This window comes from Notamacropus eugenii, chromosome 3, assembly GCF_028372415.1.
Source record: "Notamacropus eugenii isolate mMacEug1 chromosome 3, mMacEug1.pri_v2, whole genome shotgun sequence".
NCBI lineage: Eukaryota > Metazoa > Chordata > Mammalia > Diprotodontia > Macropodidae > Notamacropus > Notamacropus eugenii.
The window spans coordinates 177,528,702-177,541,020 of record NC_092874.1 but is presented as its reverse complement, the minus strand read 5'-3'; the positions used below and the strand labels follow the sequence as shown (position 1 = coordinate 177,541,020).

Below are 12,319 nucleotides of genomic sequence, written 5' to 3'. Positions count from 1 at the left end.
ACTCTCTTTGGATGCAAATTGAAAAAGAAGGAGCTAGCACACACTAGTAGAAAGAATTTCCTTAGCAGGAATTCCCTACTATGCTAATGAAATCATAGGTCCAATCCCTGGTTTTTTGCGCACGCGCGTGTGTGTGAGTGTGTGTGTGTGTGTGTGTGTGTGTGTGTGTGTGTGTGTAAAAAGAGGGAGAGAGGGAGAGGAGAAAGAATCTCCCTAATAGATTATAGGGTCTGTAAGGTCAAGGAAGTTTGCATTTCTGTTTGTGGATCTCCAACAATATTACCCCAGTTTGGAGGTACCTAATATATGCTAGTTGAACAACTGATGATTGAAATAGGAGTACTACTCTTCAACTACATTATAAGCTAAGTATGTTTTTGTGGCATGACGGGGACTGTAACCTCCATTTTTGACACTGTTTACCTGGGAAAATGGGTTCACATTCTACAAGCCACTGACTTACATGGACCCACCACCCTTTTTGTAGGTTGAGGTCTGCGAGTAGACCCATAAAGAAGTGGTGCAGACAATATGCACTACCCAGGAAATCAGCTTGGGGAGGAACTATACAGCTCCAATCAAATGTATAGAGCTCTAACATAACATGGTTTTTGCATGTATCGTTGTTGCTTGTCCTTCATTCTCAATGAGCAATGAGCAATGACATCATGAAGGTGATGTCCTGACTTGTATATGAACCAGATTTAGATGAGACAGAGCTGTACAAAGTCATGAGCCTCACCCTCTCCTCCAGAGTCATCAAAGTCCAGCACAAAAGTCAAGATAACCGTCAATGACCTGGGATGCAGTATATAAGGAGGCCAGTCACAACATGGAAAGGGATAAAAAAGCATTGTCTTAAAACAGCAAAGGAACTAATACATGGTATCTCTGAATACATGGTGAAGATGAACTCCCCCTCCAGCAATCAGAAGGTCATTCTTTTAGTTTGTTTTCTGAGAAAGAGTATAATGTTGTTCAGTAGTGTCTGACTCTTCTTGATTCCATTTGGGGTATTTTTGGCAAAGATATTGGAGTAGTTTGCCATTTCCTTCTCTAGCTCATTTTACAGATGAGGAAAGCAAGGGTCACGTAGCTAGTAAGTGTCTGGGCCAGATTTGAACTCAGGAAAATGAGTCTTCCTAACTCCAGATCCTGCACTCTGTCCACTACACCACCTAGCTGGACCTCCTTTAACCTGTAACATTAATTGCAAATACCTTCAATTTCCCTAGAGAATTCTCCGGATACAATTTTCTTGGTTAGTTATGACCATCCTTTAATTAATAAACATGCTGTCATTATTAATAAAATGATTAAATTACCCAGATCTTATGTCTCTTGAACTTTTTAAAACATTACATAAGTATATATTCATACAGCCCAATTGTATTTTTTTTGTACAATACAGGTCTGACCATAATATTCTCCTATTTATAATCTTCATTGGTTCTCTGTTATCTCTAGGATCCAGTTACAATCTGGCCCCTGCATTCCTTTCCAGCTTTATTATACATTTCCCCTGTTCACATACTCAATGGTTCAACCAAACTGACCTTGCTATTTGAACACCTATGACTTTCTATCTTTTGTTTTGGAACCTTCACCAGGCATTCTCTTTGCCTGGAAAGCACTCCATCCTCACCTCTACCTCTTAGCATCCTTTTTATATGCAACTCTTCATCCCCCAGGTGGCAGTGCCTTCTCTGTGCTCCCCCATCTGTTCCTCAGGGCTAAAACAAAAACAAAAAGCCAATAACCTTGTATTTTTGTATTTTTTTATATGTAGGTATTGTTTCTCTTCAACAGAATGTAAACCTTTTAAGGCAAAGCAGTGATTTCTTTTCATCTTTGTACCTCCATTGCCTACTACAGTGTCTGGTTCGTAATAGGTACTTAATAAATGCTTGCTGACTATCATAGTTCTCATTTAGTACATAAAATCCTAATATTTGTGCAAACCTTTAGGTTTTTCCTTTAAGTTTTATTTTATTTTTTGATTAACAAACTTTGTTTTCTATCCCTACTACCTACCCCCTTAGAAAAGACAAAACTCATAACGAATATGCATAGTCAAGAAAAACAAATCCTCAAATTGTCCATGTCCAAAAATATATGTCTCATTCCATATCTTGAATCCATCATCCACCCCCCCGTCAAGATAGCATAGCTTATACTCACTCCTCTGGAATCATGGTTGGTCACTATATTGGTCAGAAGTCTTTAAGTCCATCAAAGTTGTTTGTCTTGACAATGCTATTATTATATAAATCGTTCTCCTGGTTCTGCCAGCTTCACTCTGCGTCAGTTTATACAGGTCTTCCTAGGTGTCTCTAAATCTATCCTTTTCATAATTTCTTAAGACACAATAAGTATTCCATTAGATTTATATACAATACATAATTTGTTTATTCTACAATGGATGGGTACCTTCTTAGTTTCCAGCTCTTTGTCACAGAATTACTATGAATATTGTTGTATATAAAGTAACAATAATAATCACTAGCATTTATGTAACATCTTAAAATTTACAAAATACATTACAAATATTATCTCATTTTATCTTTGGGTGGTAGGTGCTATTATTATTCCCATTTTACAGATTAAGAAACTGAGGCAGAGGTTAAGTTAGGAGGTTAAGCCAGGGATCACATAGCTAGTAAGCATCTGATTTAAACTCCAGTTTTCCTGACCATAGGTTCAATACTTTTCTCTTTCTTTTGATCTCTTTGAGCACAGGCCTAAATAGAGGTATCACTGTGTCACAGGGTACCTATTAGACACCACTGGATTTTCAAAGGTTTGCTGATCCTGTCTTAAGAATACTGCCTACTACATCATAAATAGATCTGAATAAACATCTTTCCATTTACTAATCTTACTAGTGTCAAAAGAGCTAAAAGTACCATACCTCTTCTCCTTTGTCTTTTCCCTTGGCAGACCAGAGCTGCAAACTTTTGGTAAATCAAACAGCTGAGCTTTAACAAGTCTATCAGGTTTTACAGTTATGTCTTCCACATTTTTGACTCTCCTTTTGTACCAGAGAAGATGTCTGAATGTTTTTTTTTTCCTTTTATGGGGTGTTTACAGTATTTTATGGTAAAATTTGGGGATATTTTACAATACTATATGTATATTTTATTCATTTCTGAGTTTCTAAACTTTTTCTGTGTTGTCTGCTGGCCTTCACATGTCATCTGTGGCTTCCACAAAACTCCCGCAGACCAAATTCACATTTAACTTCTTATCCTGACCTGCAATATAACAGACCCACAATGGGGAAAGTCGTGATGTGGATTTTCCAGATCATCCACCCCTAACTCCCATGATGTGGAAGGGATAACTATTGTGTGTTGGTTGGAGACTAAGAAGTTTCTGGTAACACTCTTTCCCCTTTCAAATGATTGCAGTCTCCAAATCGATTGTGTTCCTGTTTCTGGATTTTCAAATCTGTGAGTAGGAGCTACTCTTCTAACTAAAAGCTAGAATAAAAATATAAATGATAATGCAGGAAACCCAAATTTACTTGGCACTGAATTGACTACCACATGAACAGGTCAAACAGGCTTGGTCCCTATGCTCTGGAAGTTTACCCAGAAACAACTGAGAAATACTACCATGTATCCATTTTAAACTCCCCCTAATTCATCTACTTTGTAAATTCAGATCTTTATATATCTGGTTTGCATAAAATGATTTTCACCAGCTAATGCAAAAGCTAATTACCAAGGAGAATACCCCAGATTAGTGGGTCTTCCGTAAGTCCTTGCTCCCAACTCAACAGAACCCAACATAGGTTCTGGTAAGAAGGTCCACAGTCCATGACTGGTGAGAATCAAAACCCCAGGCTATAATGGGCACCAGAGGCAGTCAATATGGTAGAAATACCATAAGACTAGAGGTCAGGAGGTGGGAATTTTAGTGCCACCTCTGCCAATACTTACTGTGTGACTTTAAAAAAGTTATTTAATCTTTTTGGGCTTTCAACACTTTCAACTGATATTAGGGAATTGGACTAGAAGATTTCTAAGAGCCCTTTCTACTCTAATATTCTAAGATCAACCTTGATTGGTCTGAGAAAGGATGTGCATACAAATCCAGCAGTGGAATCTCTGTTTACTCAACTTGAGACTGGAGCTGGGCATTCAGGTTTTCACATGTAGAGAGCATTTTATTGGGCTGCAAGTCCACTCTAAGGGTAAGCATTATCCTTTGCCCTTCCCCTGATGTCACAGTCTACATATGCCTATGGCATTCCCCCACCCCCATTTTCCTTATCACCCTATGATTGTGTATAGTTTCTCATTCACATGAAATAAAGAATCAGCTCCTTAAACAAATCAAGAGAGATTTCCTTGTAACTCAGTATCTCTTAAGTCCTTCTGCTAATTCAGCATATCTTTTCTTTTCTCAACCAAGATAATTCATCGTTCTTGTAAATCATTGGCTAGATATGGGAAAGAAAACTGGATGTAATTCTCTTTGTATATCACTTATGTAATCAAGGACATTTTGAATGGGAGATTTTAAATTTTAAAATAAAAGATGCAGGAAGGAGACAGATTTTAATGGAATTAAATGAAGAAGTAATTTTCCTTGTTTCCAGGCATGGATTTGATTTTGGGCAAAGCCAAGACAAAATAAATGTGGAATAGTACACTGCCTGTCTACAATTCTCTTTTGAATTTTCATAGTCAAATTGTACTCTAAAAATCCTTGTGGGGGAAACTTGGAAATAAAAGATCTTAAAGGTGACCACAACAACAGAGAAGTCACCTGAAGCCAAATAAACCTTGAGTTAAGGGGTTGTCATCTAAGACTGACTAATGCAGTGAAAAGCTTTTAGGGTAGTCTTTACAAATGTACCATTTCTGGTATATAGGAGGAGTTTTAAACCAGAAAATATTAATCTTTAACTTAAAAGCAGGAATATTCAACTATAAAAAGTTTATTGTGAAATATTATAAGCCAATTGTTTTGCTTAAGGAATGCTTTTAGGATCAAAACATCTAGCATTCTTGAATCCCAGTTACAGACTTGTACCCTAAGCCTCAGACTTTGGACCACATCCATAGGGGATTTTAGGGAAAACAACTGCTTCATTGCTGAGTAAGGAAGGATTTGGCTTTCTAATATATTAGCAGTAGAAAAGGAAAATATTGAACCCTGGTAGAACACAGGGCCAGAAGTGACATGGGGGGAAATTCTCTGCAAATACATGACCTTAATGAAAAGAATTGAAAGGCATGTACTTTAACAGCACTAGAAAAGAAGACAAAAGAATGGAAGCTACATTATATATGGAGAGCTCAAAGAAAACAGAGGATCTGCTCTCTGCACAGATAAGCAAATGCTAAAGCACAGGTTCTGGAAATAAGAGATCCTGGGTTCAAATCCTACTCATGGTGCTTGTTACCTATGTGAGCAAGTCATTTAACTTCTGGTTTGTTAAGGTGACTCACAAGGAGTGGAAAAGCAGATGCCTAGAACACTGACAGGGTAAATAACTTGCCCAGGACCACGCAGCCAGTATGTGAATCCTGTCCAGTAGGATAGGAACCCAGGTCTTCCTGGCTTTGAGGCTAGGTCTCTCTGCTAAGGAAATGCAAGTTCAGTTTTTCTTCCCATCCCTATCCCTTATATGAATGGTAAGAAATTGGGAAAGGTAGCCTATGTTTGGAGCCAGAGGAAAAAATCATCTGCATCACTTTCATCCATTCCAAAGTGGTGCTAATGTTTTTTAGACTCCAGAAGGTTTTTAGATGACATGGACATCAATTTTCTCATCTGCAAAATGAAGGAGTTGGAATAAATGACCTTTGATATCCTCTCCAACTCCAAATCAGTAACTGTTGGTAGGAATAGGACTGGAAAACATGACTTGTTTGGTGCCTTGTAAAAACTGCCATTTGAAAACAATGGGATGGAAATGAAAATGGCAACAGCAAATTGTACCCAAAAATCATCCTGCAGGATTTTTTAGTTTGAAAATAGATAGAAAAACCATAGCTTGTCTGAAGGGAGGAGCAAGTCCAAGTTACTGTTTATCTCAGATAAATGTTTTCAAGACAAAAAAATCCTCAATGCAAAGCATAATTATTAACTTGAAGGAGGAGCTTCACAGCTGAGGTTTTTTGTGTAAAATCTCTGAAAACTTTTCCATCCCCTCTTTAAAAGGCTTCACAAAAAATCAGCAAAATAAAAGAATTACCAAGATAATTAGGCAGCCAACACCTGCTTGCAACAATAGAACTAATATACAGGCATCAGTGGAAACGGGAGAGCTAAAACAGCTGTGAATAACCCGACATGTAATCTGCTACCATATCAACAACATTACCCTCCATTCTGTTTGATACAGCATGTTACAATGGTAGACTGTGCCTATGCTGTAGGCCAGGAAAATTATACTAGAGTTGAGTTTGGCAAGAAGCTTGGAGAAGCCTGGAGCCTCTTGGAGAAGAGTTGAGATAATGTACTTCATTCCTTTCTTTGGAGAGGAAGGGAACTATGGATATGGAACATTGTATATACCGGGGAACTAGGTGGTGTAGTGGATAGAGCACTGTGCTTGGAATCAAGGAGACTCATTTTCATGAGTTCAAATCTGGCCTCAGATACTTACTAGCTATGTGACGCTGGGCAAGCCATTTAACCCTGTTTGCCTTGGCTTCTTTCTTCATCTCTAGAATGAGCTGGAGAAGGAAATGGCAAACTACCATGGTATCTTTGCCAAGAAAATCTCAAATGGGGTCAAGGAGAGTCAGACACTACCAAAACCACTCAACAACATAACATTTGTCAGATTATATTAAAGCGTAAGTTGGTTTTGCTATTTTAAAAAAATTTCTTTGTAAAGGATGTTGTAAAGGATGGGAAATAGGGGAAGGGTATATTTAGAAATGAAGGAAATGTAAAGATAAAATATATTGTTTTACAAAGTAAATTTGGAGATTACAGAGAAGCATGATGGAATAGCACACTTCAGTATGGGCATTCTCTTGGGGTGGTACAGGGCATTTACTGGACTCAGAGAAGGATGCCCTCTTGGCTCTATAGTCAGTCAATCAACATTTATTAAGTATTTGCTAGGTGCTGTGCTAAGTGCTAGGGCTACAAAAACATGGTCCTGACCTCATGGAGCTCATATTTTAATGAGGGGGGAGACAACATCCAAACAACTGTACATATAAGATATATATAATATAAAGTATAATTGAAGGTAATCTCAGAGGTAAGGCATTGGGGTTTGGGAAAAGGGTAGGAAAAAGACCTAGGAAAACCTCCTTTACTCTTCAGTCTCAGTTTCCTCAGCTGTCAGGTAATGTTTTCACTACCTTTCTCAAAAGGATGTCCACCAGAAAAGTGTTTTGTAAATTGCAACTGTGGAATTGTGAGTTATTATCAATCATCAGAACAAAGCAAATAATGAGAGTCTTAAAGCTGATTGTGACCCAAGAGTTTCTGCAAACTGATGAGGCTGATCTCCAAAATATTCCCTATAGAGAATCAATCAATCAATCAATCAGTCTCTCTCTCTCTCTCTCTCTCTCTCTCTCTCTCTCTCTCTCTCTCTCTCTCTCTCTCTCTCTCTCTCACACACACACACACACACACACACACACACACACAGTATGGCATTAATAGCTGCCATGTAGAGAAAGGTAGCAAATACAGGCAGCTCTACTATGCCCGCAGCTTCCTTCAGGGAGGCTTGCAAAGCACTAAGATTAGAGTGTAAAAACTGTTCTACCCTCGGCACAAACAGAATAGTTAAGGAAATATAGTACATGGACCATCTCTGACACTCCGAGGAGCAAAAAGACAGTGAAAAGTCAGTTCAGTTACACTTTGCTAAGTACTTAGAAAAGTAACGGTCTTTGGGCGTAGCAAGGTGACTCTCGATTATTCTTCCTCAATAGTATGTTGGCAAAATCCCATCATTCCCTGCTTTTCATTTAACCATTTCCTTCCCCTGCCTCAATTCTCCCCTTCAGTTGGTGACATTCCTAAATAATCTCTTAGCCCCACAACTGTTAGCTGACTCAGCTTCTCTGAGGACAAGAAAACACTGCTGCTGGGGAGATGTCCTTGCAGACACCTCCTAGTGGGATTGTTTCCCAGGAAAATGACCACAACATATCATCCTGTCATCCTTCAGATGAGACCAAAACAATCTCCACAACAGAATCTCAGAGGCTTATTTATATTACCTGCTAATCTCTTGGGCACAAAATGTGATCCTGGCTATAGAAACATTCGATAATATAGGCTTAAAAAGTGACCGAGTTGGTTGCATCTCTGAGTAGGCAACCTGGTTTGGTTGTGATGTTTTCAAAGACCCCGCCTCACACCCCCACCCCAGTTTACCAGTTATAACGGAAATTAATTTGGTTTAGAGGGGAAAGGGTGGTTGTGGTCAAGGGGTGTTGGTTGCCCCAATGAATTCTGACATAGACTAAGTGTATTTCAATTTTATTCCCTTTTCTGAATTCCTCTTCTTACAAATACTTTTAAAAGATTTACACAACTCTTCCAGGACATAACCAACTACACTAAATGGACAGATGATACAGGATGAAATGAGACAGTAGGGAGGATAAGAGGGAAAAGGAGACGATCCCCACAAATGAAATGACTTTCCTAGAGTTTCACAATTAATAAATTTCAGAGCCAGGATTTAAACCCAGGTTTTGAGACTCTAAACTCAGCTTCCCCCACCCTCCATGTATGTAAAGTAACATCCTGTGCAACTAACAATCAAACAAAAAGAAGCAAAAGAGTGTTTTCTCCCCCTCCTTTTTTTTTTTTTTTTTTCAATTTCGTTCTCACTGCTTTTTCTTTCAGACCCTCAACTCTCTTCCTGGAAGGTTTCAAAGGCTTTGCTCCGTTTGCCTCCCCCCTCCCCTCTCCCGCCCCCTTCCCCTTAACACTCCCCTAGGCCCCTAAAGCTTTTTCCAAAGCCAGCCCTCGGGACTCAGCCGCCCGACCGCCCAGCAGGGCGCACAGAAAAGCCCAGAGCTCGCAAGGCCACGCCACTCCCCACCCGGACGGACCTTCTTCTACAGTGGCAGAAAAGTTGGAGCCACAGTGCCTCTCTACCCTCCCCTTCGCCTCCCGTCTCCTGGGAAAAGAGAGATCTCACCTGCCTGGGCTGGCTAGCAGAGAGCTGGAGTGCGCTAGAGAACTGTCCTGTTAGGTGGCCGGCTGCTGGACAGCTGCGCGTCTTCCTTGGTGCGCTCCAGGCGTACCCGTCAGAATGTGGCGGCTTGTGCGCCCTTCTGAGCGGACCAACCACTAGCTCAATGCTGCACCCCCGGCGGCCAAGCCCAGACTGGCAGCTCGGGCGCAAGCGAAGCTGCTGCGCTCTGTGTGGGCTGCGCGCACCGCCTCCGAGGCTGAGGGGAGGGAGGTCGCAAGACTGGGAGTTACCACTCTCTCCACAACCTCCCTGAACCTTCAGGTTCTTTCCTGTTCCACCTGGGATCCTCGTCTTCCTAAGAATAGAAAGGGTAGGGTTTGATGTTCTCCAGAAAACGACCTGCAAACTCTTTCCTCTTTGCAAGTGTTCAGTGACTTTCCCCCCTGAGAGTCCCCTTTCTCCCACTCCCTCTTTCTTCACGCTCTACGTGTTGGTCTCACCCTGCCAGGGATGTTACAGGCGTAAAGATATAAAACCCGCGACAGATTTAGATCAGCTTAAAAAGGGGACTGGAGGTGAGATGGGGTGAGGTGGGAAATGCAGTTTATGATGCTATCTATGGTGAAGAACAAGAAAGGCTTCGTTTGTAATGAGGCTCAAATCTGGGCTTTGTTACTAGTTACAGGTCACTAGAGTGGCTTGAGCATGTCTTTTAACCTGACACTCAGTTTCCTTATCTGTAATATGAGGAGGTTGGACACTAAACCATTTTAAAGGTAAAACTTTCAGTTCCAAATCCGACCCCAGATGTTCTTCATTATCAATGTAATTTTTAAATAAAAGACACTTAATTGAAGTTGGAAAATTTCAGGTTTGACAGAAAAATTCTAGTCTCTAAGAAGTGCTACCCCCTTTCTAGCGCTAAGATTTTTTATTTTTAATGAGCCACCTCTCAAGAAATAAATCCTAGGATCTAAGATCTAAAGCTACAAGGGACCTTGGAGGTCATCTAATTTAAGACTACAAGGGAAACGACTGTCACAGAATTTCACAATTAGTAAATTGCAAAGCCAGGATTTAAACCCAAGTTTTCTGACTTCAAACTCGTTTTGTTCCATTGTACCACCCTGCTTCTGATTGCAAGTAATTCTTTCCTTGAGGATAATACCTTGGATGCTGCTTCTCACTCTTACATTTAATGGCTATGGGTTTTTTTCAAAGAGTTTATTATTTACTGATAGTGTGCAACTATTTTTAACACCTCTGTTTGGATCCTGTTGTGGCTTCATCACTGACTTTTCAACTTTATATCTGAATGCTTTAAGGAGAACATCAATTGAGGAAGAATTTTTGTATATATCAATAGAAATAGTGTGTTATTTGATTCAGAAGTAGTATTTCTGGATATTTGTCATATAAAAAGGATTTTTTGGAAGTACCATAATAGATGATCTTTATACTTCTATTTTTTTATAATGTACTTAGACTAGACTAATCTGAGAAAAATAACCCCCTTTGAGAGCAAACAGCACAAGTTATATTGTTACAATGTTAATAGTTAGCATTTATATATTATGTTAAAGTATGCAAATATCTTTTGGTCCTCACAACTCCCCTGCCCCTAGGTGCTAGTTATTATTATTCCCATTGAAAGATGAGGAAACTTAAAATGGATTAAAGTGACTTATCCAGGGTCACACAGCTACTAAGTATCTGAGTCAAGATTTGAACTGTGCTCTTCCTGAATCCAAGTCCAGAATTCTAACCACCTTGAATATGTAGGCTTCTAGTTAGTGAACTTCTGAATATAGAACTAGAAAATCATGGAATTTAGAACAAGGAGGCACCTTAAAAATCATTTGCTCAAACAAATCCTTCTCTTCTCCTTCCCCTTCTTTTAAAAAAATACAGATAAAACTACTGAGGCTTAGAGAAGGTGAGGGAGTTATTCACAGCCATGCAGAACGGACATAAATTCCAGTGCTTCTTCTGCTTCTTTAAATGAAACAGATAAATGAAAGCATAAAAATGTTATGGATGATTGTTAGTTCAAATTAAACTCTCCTTTTAGACATCCATGAGTGTTGCTGGGGTGCCTATCAGTGTCTGGAGAAGAAGATGTCAAAGTTGTAAGGAACTTGATGAAATACTCAAAAGCTTTGACTCAAAATAGAGTGCACATGAATAGAAAAATATAGCAGAACTATTGTTGTGAACATGCACTGGCAAACACTGACTTCCCACTGCTGGTCACAGACAGGAGGTTCACTCTCTTGTTAGAAGAAACATCCTTCTTCTTCTCCCCAAATTGAAGAAAATGTGCTACTGTGGGTAGCAGTAGGCAGCCAATTGTCATCATTCATTGTTGTTGAGCTGTGTCTGATTCTTCATGAGACTTTTTGGGGTATCTTAGCAAAGATACTGAAGTGGTTTGCCATTTCCTTTTCCATCTTATTTTATAGATGAGGAAACTGAGGGAAACAGGGTTAAGTGACTTGCTCAGTGTCACACAGTAGGTGTCTGAGGATAGATTTCAACTCAGGAAGATGAGTGTACCTGACTTCAGACCTGGCACTCTATCCATTGTGCCACTTAGCTGCCCCTACAGTAAGGTTTTTCATTTAGGGAATTATTTTATTCAGTGAATTTTTATGTGTCTTTTTCCATTTGGCCAATTCTACTTTTTAAGCAATTCTCTTCATTGGATTTTTGTGCCTCTTTTACCATTTGTCCTAATTTGTTTTTTAAGGTGTTATTTTCTTCATTATTCTTTAAGCCTCCTTTACCAAGCTGTTGACTCTCTTTTTCATGACTTTCTTGCATCACTCTCATTTCTCATCTCAATTTTTCCTCTACCTATCTCACTTGATTTTTAAAATCCCCTTTGAGCGCTTCTCTGGCCTGAAACCAATTTGTATTTTTCTTTGAGGCTTTGGATGCAGGAATTTTGACTTTATTGTCTTCTTCTGAGTGTGTTTTGATCTTGCTTGTCACCATAGTAACTTTCCATGGTTAGAATTTTTTTCTATTGTTTACTAATTTTCCAACCTATTTCTTGACTTTTAACTCTCTCCTAAAGTAGGGCTCTTGTTCCCAAGTGGAGGAGGCATTGTCCCAAGCTTCAGGTTTTTTTGTGCAACTATTTTCAAAGGTATTTCTGGAGATCTGTAAGTCTTT

The 12,319-nt window shown here is 39.4% G+C and overlaps 1 protein-coding gene across 1 annotated transcript in view; it reads right to left on the bottom strand.

The window, feature by feature from the left end:
- PRKCQ (protein kinase C theta) overlaps nt 1–9,335 on the bottom strand; it is a 208,217-nt gene extending 198,882 nt beyond the window's left edge. Inside the window, exon 1 of the mRNA XM_072653421.1 lies at nt 9,146–9,335. The gene's annotated coding sequence lies outside the window, so the exon portion shown is untranslated. The remainder of the gene's footprint in view (nt 1–9,145) is intronic.
- Nucleotides 9,336–12,319: the final 2,984 nt, after the last annotated feature.